A 12,902-nucleotide genomic window follows, 5' to 3' on the forward strand; every position below is an offset into this window, starting at 1 on the left:
TACAAAGTGGGAGGAAAACCACATACTTGTGCATCATTTATGATAGATTAACAAACGTATTTCATCTCTACTCATCAAACACATCCAGTCCATTGTATACATCTGTGTATGTATGCATATATACATAAACCTATTTCCTGGCACAATTAGTTCATTTGTTAGCTGGCTTTTATGTCATCAAAGGCCTTCTGAGAAAAATGCTAGAGATTTAGTAGATATTCTGAACTTTTCATTCCTTCCTTTCAAAAGAGGTCTATGGATTATTTATCCATTTCCCTCAAATGTGAACACATACTGCTATATTATTACACAGACCTCCTTATGGACTATATAATGCAATTAGACCCCCTTTTATCACCTTTCTAGGCCTTGAGGCATTATGCTTCCTAAACCTATTTCATACACAGATTCACTTAACCCTACCTTTCCCCCTCTGCACACACACAGAGTACACATTTTGCCTTTCTCTGCACTCCTTATGGTATTTAAGTATCATCTTCTAATTTTCGTTTTGAGCCTAGTCAACAAAATAGCACACACAGCACAGGGATTAGTTCCATTTTTGGAGATAGATGCTGGAGAGGTGTTTTCCTTCAATCATATTTTTCCTGGTCTCATGGCAGCTCAGTCCTTTGAGTAAAGTTGTCTCAAAAGCCAGCCATTTCTAAAAGAGTGCCACAGCTTGTTGCTTTCTCTGGTGCACTTCTGTCATTTTCAGAGCTGTGCTGAATATCCTGGGTTATGATTTCCTTTTGCAGGAGTGTGTCATCATCATCTCGATACTCTTCTGGCAGTATCTCAGTTAGTATACAAACAGTGCAAGCAATGAATTTCAAAACAGATATGTTGAGAGTTAAAGGGCATTTTCTTAGTTTACAGTGTGTTGTCACAATGCGCTAAAACCTTGAAAAACTATCAGAAAAAAAGTGAAATATCTGCTTAGAAAAGAAAGGTTATAATTTGTAACAGAAAGAGTTTCTATTTGAAAAGAAAATAACAATAAAAAAACAAAATTGAAGAAAAAACTATCAATCCTTCATCAAGCAATCTACTTGAGAAATCAGCTATCTCCTTACAAGCAATACTACTTATGAGTGAAGCATCCTTCACTCTTCTTTCTCAAATAAATTCCATGCTCAATAAAAGCATGAACATACGATTACATTACGCTTCTCACAGCTCCTTGTGCCAGACTATGTTTAGCTTCCTTCTAAACCCTGTCAAGTTTACATTTTCCACATTGGTATTAGGCTATTTTGTGCAATCTGTTTCTCCAGGTCTCTAATGAGCAGACTGGTATGTGTCTCTGCTATGCCGTCATTAGCAGCAGAGTGAAGAAAGGCAGTGGCTTTCTGGAGAAAAGCCATGCAAAAGAAGTGCCTTGGTAAGCTCATTCAAGAGAATTCCCAAACACAAAGAGCCAGAAAATTTTAAGCCAAACAGGCTGTCATTAAAAGGAACCACATTCTTCAAATACAAAGTGTTCAACACTGATCTCAGGGAGAGGGACCCTAAGAAATATGCCTGGCTTTCAGCCAGGTGGAACAACATCTAGGAGCCCAGGGTCTGTCCTTGAAGCATACCTGCTGTTGTGGAGCCAGCAATTACCCCATGGTTCAGAACCCAGGAAAAGATCCAGACTGCAGGATATAGCAGGTGAGGTTTCCATGCATTTCTCAAGGAATCTTGTTCCCTAGTTTTATCTTTGCACATAGTTCTTCTTTTCCCTAAAATACTAATAAAAATATTCAAACCTCCAGGACTCCTGGATATCTCCAGAATATAAAAAGAAAGCTGATAGTGACTTCTCCAGGGTGCTCATCATAAGTGTGAAATGTAGGTCTACAAAACTTAACACTTGTGGTAAGCAGATGCTTTAAAATATATTTGGTTTGGCTGCTCTGAACGTTCAGGAAAAACAGTGATTAGACACATACTAATAGCTATGCAGTGTTGCCCAGTCTTCTGTTTCTAGTATTCTTTTTGGTAAAATAGAATCTATTTCAGGTTTTTTTTTCCCACTGGAGTCATCAGCAATAGCATATAGCATATTAGAACATGACTTAGGCTTCTTGAAGGGTTCGCTGAGATTTAATGGCGAGTTTAATGGTCTAGCTAGGCTGCTCCTCTTCTTAATCTGAGTCTCATTACAACTCGCCTGTGTGAAACGACATGAAGATCCAAAACAGATGAATCAGTGCTACATCTGCAAAATGAGTACAGCACTGAACTCTGGTCTTCTCACCAGTGTAGTGCAGCACAACTGCGGAGATGACTTATGAGGCAATTTTTCCGTATTAATTTAGATGACATGCTCTCCCCCTCAAAAATAACTTAGGCACTCGTCTGCCCATGCCCTGAATACATTTGGCTGAGTCAGCCTTTAGCTAGCTCTTTATTTCAATGCCATAAATTTCAACGACGGATGATAAAATCCATATATTATTTTCTTGCTTAGGATCACCAAAAGTTTAAGAACCACATTTCTGTAACCTCAGAATTAGGTTTCATCATTATCGTAGAGCTTGGGGGTAAATTAAATGCTCCTGGGCAACAATTGTTCATAAAAACAACTCACCATTTGTGCATATACACTTAATTGTGTTCTTACCAGGAGAAAGCAAAAACAAAAACAAACAAAAAAACCCCATATAAGTAATCAAAAAACTCAGGAGGTATTAAGATGTACCTTGTAGCTGGGAGTGGTGAGGTATTGATAGCCATATTTAAGAATGAAGCTATGTTATCTTACCATTTTAACATCCAGTTGCCTTAAATATTTCATCGGTGGCACCATCTACCTTTTTTTTTTTCCCATCGGCAGCAGCATCTAAAAAAGAAAAGAAAAGAAAGAAGATAATCTCTACATGCTAAACTCTAAAATAAATATTTCACTTGAGTTTTATCCTGCATTTGATAGGTGTCTGGATTGCTTTTGCTGCTATTTTAATCCTCTTACTTGGTAAGATGTCCCACAAAGGGAGAGGCTTGTTTTCCCCCGGCATGCTGTAAATGCCATGTAAAGGTGCACATGCTGTATCAACACATGAGCCAGATCTCATGTCTAGACAGATCTGATGGCCTGCTGAGTTGGCAAGGACAAAAAGGTTGGAGTTTTAGCTCCTATTGTGTGGAATATATAGTGATTCACAGGTTCAGATGGGCTGGCCTTAACCTAACAGAACACTTGCTTGGTTTGGAGATGTAGGACACTTGCGCATATGTCAATACACATATTTGTAGTCTAATTTCAGTCTTTCTCTATTTTTGTTTCTGCTTTTCTCTTGTGCCTCTTGCTGTGATTGATTGCTTTTGTCTTTGATTCGCTTACTTCAAATCTCATGTTGTTTATTGTCTCTATTAGAGTGATTAGTGACCTGTGAGTCTGGGGACAAGTGAGATAGGTATTTTGTAGGCCCTTCTAACCTAGATATCAATAGAACAGTTGCCTTTGATAGTGATCAGATGATTCCTGCATTTCTAATGTATTTGAGCAAATGTTAAATGCATCCTGACCTTCCTTCCCTTTGTTTTTTCCTCTTAAAATGTCATTTGTAACATTACATTGCTGACAGAAAAATATCAGCAAGTGTAAAGCTAAAGTTTCCTATGCTTGTAAATGTATACACTGCAGAAGAAAGAACAGTAACACCTGAGAGGAGGTACTGTTGTATCTTTAAAAAGAAAGAGTCAAAACACATATTGCTGAAAATACATGCTGAGTTTCATCTAAAATTTCTGAAATGATAGATGTCTATGTTGAACCTTGGATCCAAGTTAATGGGAAGAAGTTATCTTTGTTCTCTCTGTAAATGTAATGAAAGACTAAGCCCAAATGCACTGCTCAAAGGCTGTAAATGCCACTCTGTTTCATATTTTAAACTCATTCTGCTCCCCACCACCAGAATTTGCCCTTAACTATAGAAGTCTGTAGCAAGTTAGAAGTTCACTGTTAATATTTATGACTACCCCAATGCTTCAGCCTAAATTACAAGCTTCAAACAATTGCGTCCAACTGAAATTAGGATGTTGGAATGGAAAACATTCATTTGTTCAGCGTCAAGTTTGTTCCTCTCATGTAATACCAATTCCATTTACCTACAAAGCATTGACTTGTCTTACAAACATGAGGTTCATGCACACAGTTGTGATGATGGCAACTAACTGCAAACTGGGCTATATATGCAAGACTGAAGACAGCAAGTCAATGAAGTCTTTGCAGCACTTCCGGGTACTGAATACTGCGCTCAGTTGTAGGCTCCTCACTGCCAGCAGGACATGAATGTACTGGAGTGAATTCATTAAAGGGCGATAAAGCCAGCTGAGGGTCTGAAGAACATATCTGAAAGGAGAGGTTAAGGGACTGCACAGCATGGAAAAGGCTTAAATTCTCAGCTGTCCACTGTTTTAAGAACAAGACCAAATGCTTTCTGCATCACATGTTTGTGCATTTTACAAGAGTGAAATGAGAAGTGGCTAAGAGCTCTAGCAAAAAAAAACTGTTTCACCACAAGGATGTTCAAACATCCTAGAGTGGTGAGGTCCTGGAACAGGCTGCCCAGGGACGTTGTGCATGCCCCATCCCTGGAGGTGTTAAAGGCCAGGTTGGATGGGGCCCTGGGCAACCTGATCTAGTAAGCATGGAAGTTTGGTGGCCCTTCCAGGCAGGGGGGTTGGAGCTTCATGATCCTTGAGCTCCCTTCCAACCTAGGTCATTTTGTGATTCTGTAAAACGCTGGAGCAGGCTTCCCAGAAGGCTGTACAGTTGCCAAACTTAGAGGCACTCAGAACTATGTATGTCCCTGCACAGAAGTTACCCTGCTTAGATAATCAGACTGTAATCATCTCTGCCAGCCCAATTTTTTCCTATTACTCTTAGACTGCAAATCTAAAATTCCTACAGAGAAATGAAGCAATATATGAAGCAACAGAAAGAAATAGAAGGAAAGAAAAGAGGCTAATCCTAACCCAGAACTGAATCCCTCTCTCTGCCATTTGAAATGGTTAATTATTTCATACAAAACTATGACAGTGCCCTGTTCTGAGCCCTATTTATAAAATGCACTGACATTGAAAGAAACCTTCCAGGACAACATCCTTCCCCTTCTGATAACAGATTTTCTGATACTCAGATTTTTGATGACATTTCACAGAGGGACAGCCAGCTCTTAGTGAGCTGATTAATTCCACTCCCTGTTCACCATGAGCAGGTTAAAATCTGGGGTGCAAGTGTCTAGTCTAGCGGTACCAATTACAATATCAAGATGACTAATGAGATGAGTAATGAAGGATATCATGGCTTGAAATTCCACCTATCCCAGAGATGAAAGGTTTGGGGAGATGGTTGCATTTATAATCTAATTTCCCCCACATAGGGACCAGATGGCTTCTAGTATTGATTCCATTGATTTTTTTTTTCCCACTTTTTTATTTGACATACCTGCAAGAGAGCTCTTCTTTCATAACAGCTGTGTGATTTATCCTTGCATAGTGTTTCTTTTTTCTATGATTCTTTCTTCTCTTTCTTCATCTGTGCATACATCCCCCAAGATATCTCTTTCTGGATAAACAAAAACCAGTTTTGCAAAGTTTAAATGTGGCAGCAGTGCAAGACATGACAGAAACATTCTTTTTGGTTGTTGGTTACATGGTGTGTCATTTATGCTAAACAAAAGTTCTTCCCCAAGACAAAACATTACATACAAGAGATAAACGGTGGCTTCCTGTACAGAAATCTAAGACATTATGCTTTCTGCTATGCTTTCTCTTTGTACAATATTGTATACTTAATTTCACACTCAAAAAAGAACTTACTTAAGTGCATACTTTTGAAGTGTGGCAGAAACAGTTTGCTACCTAGGAGCCAACTACAGAGCTGGGGATTGCATTTGCCAATTCCATGCTTATCAGCAAATCTGAAGAAATATTCTGAGAAGAAATATTCTGAGATGAACTTTCTGAAGATAATAGTAGCCCAACTGTATCACAGTCAGGATATTTCCATCCATGAAAATGTTGGAAGTTCAGCACAGGGAATGTCTTCACCTCACAAGTCTCTTAGAAACTTTTCAAAAGTTATGCATTTTGACTGACATTTACCATTTCTATCAGCATATTGAGACACTTCGTTTCATGGTGTAACAGCTGTGCATGGCCATCCAGAATGTGACTTGTCTTTCACATCACTATTGCCACTGCTGAAATGCACCAGCCACCACTTCACTGTGCTCACATCCACTTTTTTGTCTCCCAAAGCATTCAGCAAGCATCAATGAGTGTAATTTTTTCCACATGGAAGAATTCAAGGACACACCTTTGCTTCATACCCACTTCCTTGTCAGATACCATTTTGTCAGACTGCCCTTCTGCACTGCCCTTCTGCTGTTGTCTTTTGCACAGCAACAAAATTTAACTAAATATTGGTGGGAAGGTTCAACCTCTACTACCATATCACCAGCATCCACCAGTGATGTCATGGGCCATCATAATAAAATAGGAGGCATTGATTTCCAAGCAGCCCTTGCATCTCTCTCTTTCTTAAATTGGGTGTTGAAGTGCTGTTAGTTGTTTGTTTTTTGTTTGTTTGTTTGTTTTTTCTCCTCTCCCTCTCTCCAGTTTATTGTCCTGAGTTACTTTTAGATGAATGGGACATTCTCAATTTAATAGCATGAATTATTAGCCTTGTATTAATAACTTCATCTGGCTATGGAGACTGAACAGCAATGGTAAAGACACAGTGCAGTACCATAGCAAAACTGATTTTGAAGATTTGGGTTGAATTTACAATTGTATATTTAAATGTAGCTAGTCTATGACTTCTCTACTGATAATAATGACTCAGTGAGATCCTTCTTACAACCTGTCTCGCCCCTCTTTTTCTGATTACTCAATGACATCGACTTCATGCACTTGAGACAAGAATTGCAGCGCTGCCTAGTTGCCACTGCACTAAGAAAATTATTCTCAGATTTGCTGTCAGTATAGTTTTGGGTATCTACATAAGCATGTGCCAAGATTTTTTTTCTTTCTGCTGGTTGGTGGCAGTGAGAGGCACACACTGATGGGAAGCAAAGGATATTTACCCAGTGACCCATCCAGTGGGCCCCAATCTGTTCTCTATTCCACACCTCCAGGAGCTATCCCTCTGTCATTAGTGGAAGGCAGACCTAAAACCACCAACAGATACTTTGGAGAAAGGATCTTTTCTTGCTGTCTTGCTCTCCCTGTTTTCCTCCACTGATGAGCATACCCTAACATACCCTATAAAAATTTACAGTGCAAGAAGAAAGGACCCTCCTTCCTGACAGAAATGACTGATTTGCAGCTAGCTTTTACCTAGGGTTCATATATCACCTGTCAGTCTTCTTCAGCCACTCTAAGCTTCTTTCCAGAGACAAGAATCCTCTAACCTATCCTACCAGCTGACTTCAAGCTGAACTTCAGAAAGGTTCTGTTAGCCATTGACTATTCAACTGTATTGCAGTTCAGCTACTGAAGTCTCTCATTCAACTGCAGTATCAGGAACTATAGAGAGTCAAGAGTGAAAATTCAAAGAATCATGCAGGCAGCTCTGCTGCATAAACATTAGAATGGGGATGGGCATGAGAGAGAACGAGTACACACGTGCATACACACCACCATTGCTAAATTACTTTTTTTTCCCCATAACTTCAATCTGAGACAAATGAAATCCCCCATTCCACCTCCCACCTCAAAAAATAATCAAAGCTAAATTGATCTCTTAAGTGGATCAATATAAGCTTAACTGAAATGGATTGGGGAGTTTATCAGGCCTGATGCAGTAAAACACTAATAAGATCGCTTCCAATTCACACATATAGGGCTAAATTCTCAGCACAAATTGATCTCATTGCCAAGGATGAATGGGAACCTTTAGTAATGGATTAGGGCTGTAAAGCATTCTTCTTCTACACAAGCAGTAGGTTTTCCTCTTATCCTCACTGATTGCATGTTTTTAAGGTTGACTTTCTTCTGTGCAGAACACTAGATTTCTCTTTCAAGAGTTTATTTGTTTCAAAAAGCAGACTGCTGGGTCATCTGCTGAACTACTTTGCTCTGAATGGTACCTGAGAGAAAGCACATGGAGCAAAATCCTCTTCCAGGCAGAATATAAAGGCATTCCTCTTGATGCCCTCATGTTCTTTCCTGCTGCAATGCCTACATGAAAGCCACAGGTGCAGGGGAGGAGGCTCAGGAGAGAGAACAGAGGGTATCTCTAGCAACAAAGCAGTGCCTAAGAGGGGAGACCTGAACTTCATCTCCCATCAATTCATCATATCACTGAACAGTCAACATTTTGGTTATGAGGTTATCTGTGAGAAAGGGGAAAAGCTACCTTTTCTCCTACTCCTTAGGTATAAAATCCATAACAAGCAGATTGCTGCCTCCATCCCAGAGACAGGCATCAAGACACCTTTTGTAGAATGGTTGTGAGCCACTGACAGCAGCTGACTTGCAGTCACATGCACAGCTTACCTTGCCTCTATGGACTACCCTCTGTGGTCAACAGGGAACAGTCTCCTCCAGAAGCAGCAATGAGAAAACCTGTCATATTCCAACAGCTGTAAACTGAAGTGCATCAGGAGCTGCCAACATGAAAACAGCAAGACTACAGACTCAAAGAAAGAAATGTTCTGGGGGAGCAGATAGCAGGCACCAGAGTTGCTTATTCTACTTCCAGGGAAGGGCAGTTTCTCTCCTAGGCCTATAGAGAGCTTCAGAACTCTCACTGACTAAGTGCTTGGCTCTTAGATAGTTAGATGCAGGTGGAATCAATCCAGCTTTGAAGACATCAGCTCCACAGTGGTGATGTTAGCTCTTAATCTCATCCCTTTGTTTATTTATTTATTTATTTCTGGAAGGCTGCTCTTGCAATTGAAATATAACTTTGCTGCACACTGATCAATTTAAAGGAGAAAAAATTGAGGTGAAAGAGTAAGCACTCTCTATTTTGTTATCCAGGTGTAAATGAATGTATGTACAAATGAGGCAGACCTTGCACAGCTATGCATTTCTCTGTCTAAAATGGAGAGAAAATAAAAGGTATTGACAAAATAAAACTTCTTGTGAGATAAGACATGGAAAAAAAAAACCACACTGAAGTATGTAGACAAGGAAACAAGCCTAGGTTTTGTGTATGTGCGGTTTGGTAACAGTAAGGGGTGCCTGTAAGTCCTTGTAATGATACAGTGGGGAAGGACAATCTCTACCAAGAAAAATAGATTAACAGTGACGATGCCTGATGAAAAGACAACTGAAGACTAAATGCAGTGCTGCTAGCATTACCAATTACTACAAATAAACATAATGAAAAACAGGACAGGGAAAAAAAAAAAATGAGTTCCTCGTCCAGAACTTCTGAGAATAAATTTTCTGAAAGAAACACATTAAAATATGACATATTGTAATATATGGGAAAACAAACTAAAAAGGAGTTACAATCAATTTTGGAAATAACAGAAACATAAATAAAAGAGCAGCAGTATCATGGTACCCATCAGGCCTATATTTTGTTAATGAGGAGTAAAGGATTTCTGCAAAATAGGCTGTTAATGTAAAATCCATAACTGCGCCTAGACTTCAGATAACTGTCTCTGGAATGATAGCCCCTGGTCCGCTCCCAGCACTGCCTAGAATACAGGAATATAAACTGCATCCATTGCACAGATAATAAAAACAAAGTCTATCTGTCTTCTCTTTTCTTTTTTTTTTCTCTCAAGAACAAAACCTTTTATTAATGGAAAGTTAAATTGCAGGCTCTGCAGGCAAAAATTTCAAAGTGCATTGGTAACACAGCGAGTGCTGTGCACAAGAAACACATTACACTCTTCAGGAAAAAAAAAAAAATACTGCATCAAATAAAGCTCCTAAATAAAGGCTGTGAAAGTTTCTCTTAAGACTGAAAATTAAGCTCAAAATATTTGAAATTAGACGCTCCAGATCAGAGTCATCCAAAATCTGTCACTGTTTTTTAAGATGTTTTTCTTATTACTTCAAAAGACACAATTGTAACTGAAGCATTTTGTGCATGTTCTTTTCATCATCATTTGAACTGCAGCGTTTGTAATGGGTATCCTAGCAAAACAGAAACAATATTTTTTTCCTATCCTAATCAACCACAGTTGTTTTATTGATGTACTGCTTCGATCGTATACAAGAGAACTCAAAATAACGTTATGTGGAAACACTTGAGTATCAGCTGAGTCTCAGGGAGCTACAATTTTTCTTAGATACAATATTCACAAAGAAAGGAGATGCAATTTTCAAATGAATCATTAGAAAAAGTGTGCCCAATGTATTGGTGACAAACCTTTCCAGAGAATTATTTGCATTAGGGATTCTTGAATCTGGTCAGACTACATTCTTATGGCCTTGTCACCTTTGTCCTCTGGGCTCAGGGGGCTACGTGTAAGTACCTGCTGAAGGCTTACATCCACCTGGCTCGTATCCACCCATGAGCTCTTCATGGCTTCTCTCTTCTCCCGCTGAAGCTCCCTTCTCCCAATCCAAAACCAAAATGCAAAAAAAACCTCATCACTTTTCTACAGTATAAGCACACACACACACAAATGGCCATTTTCTTCCTAGATAGGCTCAAAAAGAGAGGAAGAACATCTTTAAAGGGACAAGCACATAAAGGCCTAGTGGTGGAAAATGTCCAAATTTATAATTTGTGGGCTGAAAATAAATGGGGAAATATGGAAGGCAAATCAAAGAACTCGAAAGGATTATATGAGTGTTCCTTTTGCATTTGTACAAATGAACACAGCAGCTCCGACCTCTTTTCAGCTCCATGCTAGTCAGTGCAACTTGTCTCAGACATCCTGCCCCTGGTCCTCAGATTTCACTCATCAGTTTTTCTCTGGCAAGGCAAGACAGGGCTGGCTCTTCGGCAGCATTCTTTAAGAGGACTTCAAGCTCGTGGCTGCCCCTTTAAGGCACCATGTCTTGAAAGCCATGTGGACAAAACTTTTCCAATTTCTTCTTACAGGCAGTGACTGTCACTGCATTGCCCTAATCCTCAATGCAGTCTGTCTCCCTACTGCTAACTTTCTTCTTTTCTCTAGCCTCTTTAAATAAGTCAGCCTTTGCAACTGCCCTCCAGTAATGAGGCTCTTATTTCTTTTTTGAGATGCACTTGGCTCTCCAGGGAGTTGAAATAATTATCCCCTATGGTCAGAGGAGCACAGAAATGCACATGACACTGGAAGCCTTGATACATTCAGTTTTGGGGTCAGTCTATTGTTGCTTAGTATAAAGGGCCTCACAGCTGGCAAGTGTCTGGACAGGTTGCATTTGTCACAAACACCAATTTCTGGATGGGTCCTAAAAGCCACCTTTTTCTCCCAAGTCTTTATTTTCACTAATTCAGCAGCACCCATGGGTGCAGCCAGGGCAGAGGCCAGCAGACCACAGTTTGCTTTAAACAACCATTTCCTCCACCCAGCCAAGAGAAACCATCACAGACAAACTTCTCCCCAATAAGTTGTGACTCTCTTAATTCCAAAGCGTTGTCCCCAGACCGTGGCAGCACAGCCCTCTCTCTTACAGTTCTGCACTGGCATCCAAAGATTTGCTTTTAGATGCTGAGACCACCTGTAATTCTGTATTCCCCCTCTCACACACGCTCATATAGACACATCCATCCATTTTTATTAGAGGGAAAAGGTTTTATATAAGTCTGGAGGATTGGATGTTATTTTTAAAATGTTTGCAGTAGTGCTTCTGAAGCATCCATATTATCCAGCAAAAAGAGGAATTTAATGCAAAACCGTATTTCAGTCGCTCTCCCAATGCTGCCGCTTCCCTTACAGAAATTGTTTTATTGAATCTGATTTTTTTTGAAATGAATTTGGTATTCATGAAAGAACTCAGATTGATAGCTTGGGAAGTGGTGGCCAGATTTCCACACAGAGTCCAGCCAGCAAAACTTGTGTCAGAGCCACTGCAAGGAATTCTTGAACAACATCAGCTTATACTGGGATTCCACTGGGTTTTTTGTTCCCAACCAGAAAGAAAGATTTCACTCACGTGCCCAGCCTGATGCAAGGAAGTATTCCCAGATCCTACAGACCTATTCCCAGTCTTGTTTTGAAGGCATGTCTTGGGTGTGTGCCTGCTGGGAGGCAGCATGAAAGCAGAGGGTGACCGATCGCCTGATCATACTATGATTCATACAACTGATCCAACATCAAAAAGGTGATTTATGACCCAACAGATCCAATCCTTTCATTCATCAGTTTACTAAGAAAGAAAGGAAATGGTCATACCTTAAGAGCAATGCTGAAAAATGTGTTACTGATGAAGTACAAAATGAAATTTTTTTCAGCATTAAAGTACTAGAAAAAACTACCCCAAACCTCTCACATTCTCAAAGTTTGCAGCAGCATTTATACATATTCTAGAGCTGCTTTTGCACAAACTGACATGCACAGGCACTTTTCTGTGGGTAAAGACAGGTGCAGATTTACATCAATAAACAACAATAATAAATAATGATAATCATAATGATCTGTGTTATGCTTTTCCAGCAGCTCTCTTTTTTTAATCTTTTCCATTTTCATTTCCCTCTAGCTTTGTTCCAAGTTCAAAAGAACAAGCCATCACTTCAGGCACGATTGCAGTGTTTGGAAAAAGGTGCTGATAGGACACCCTACCCACAAAGATGTTTCCATTAACTATGCATAAGGAAAAGAGGGTCCATCTTATTTTCACTCATTTATAATAGTGAAAAACAGATTCAGAGAGACTGCAAGCTTATTGCGGAGAGCTTGAAAGGAGCTCCTAATTATTATTCACTGTTTTATAGATCACTGTTAAAAGTGTTAATTTCAATTATCTAAACATTTTTCTGGCTTGTATGTCATTTGCAATAATATTAC

The sequence above is a fragment of the Coturnix japonica genome, chromosome 4 (genome assembly GCF_001577835.2).
Source record: "Coturnix japonica isolate 7356 chromosome 4, Coturnix japonica 2.1, whole genome shotgun sequence".
NCBI classification, from domain to species: Eukaryota; Metazoa; Chordata; class Aves; order Galliformes; family Phasianidae; genus Coturnix; species Coturnix japonica.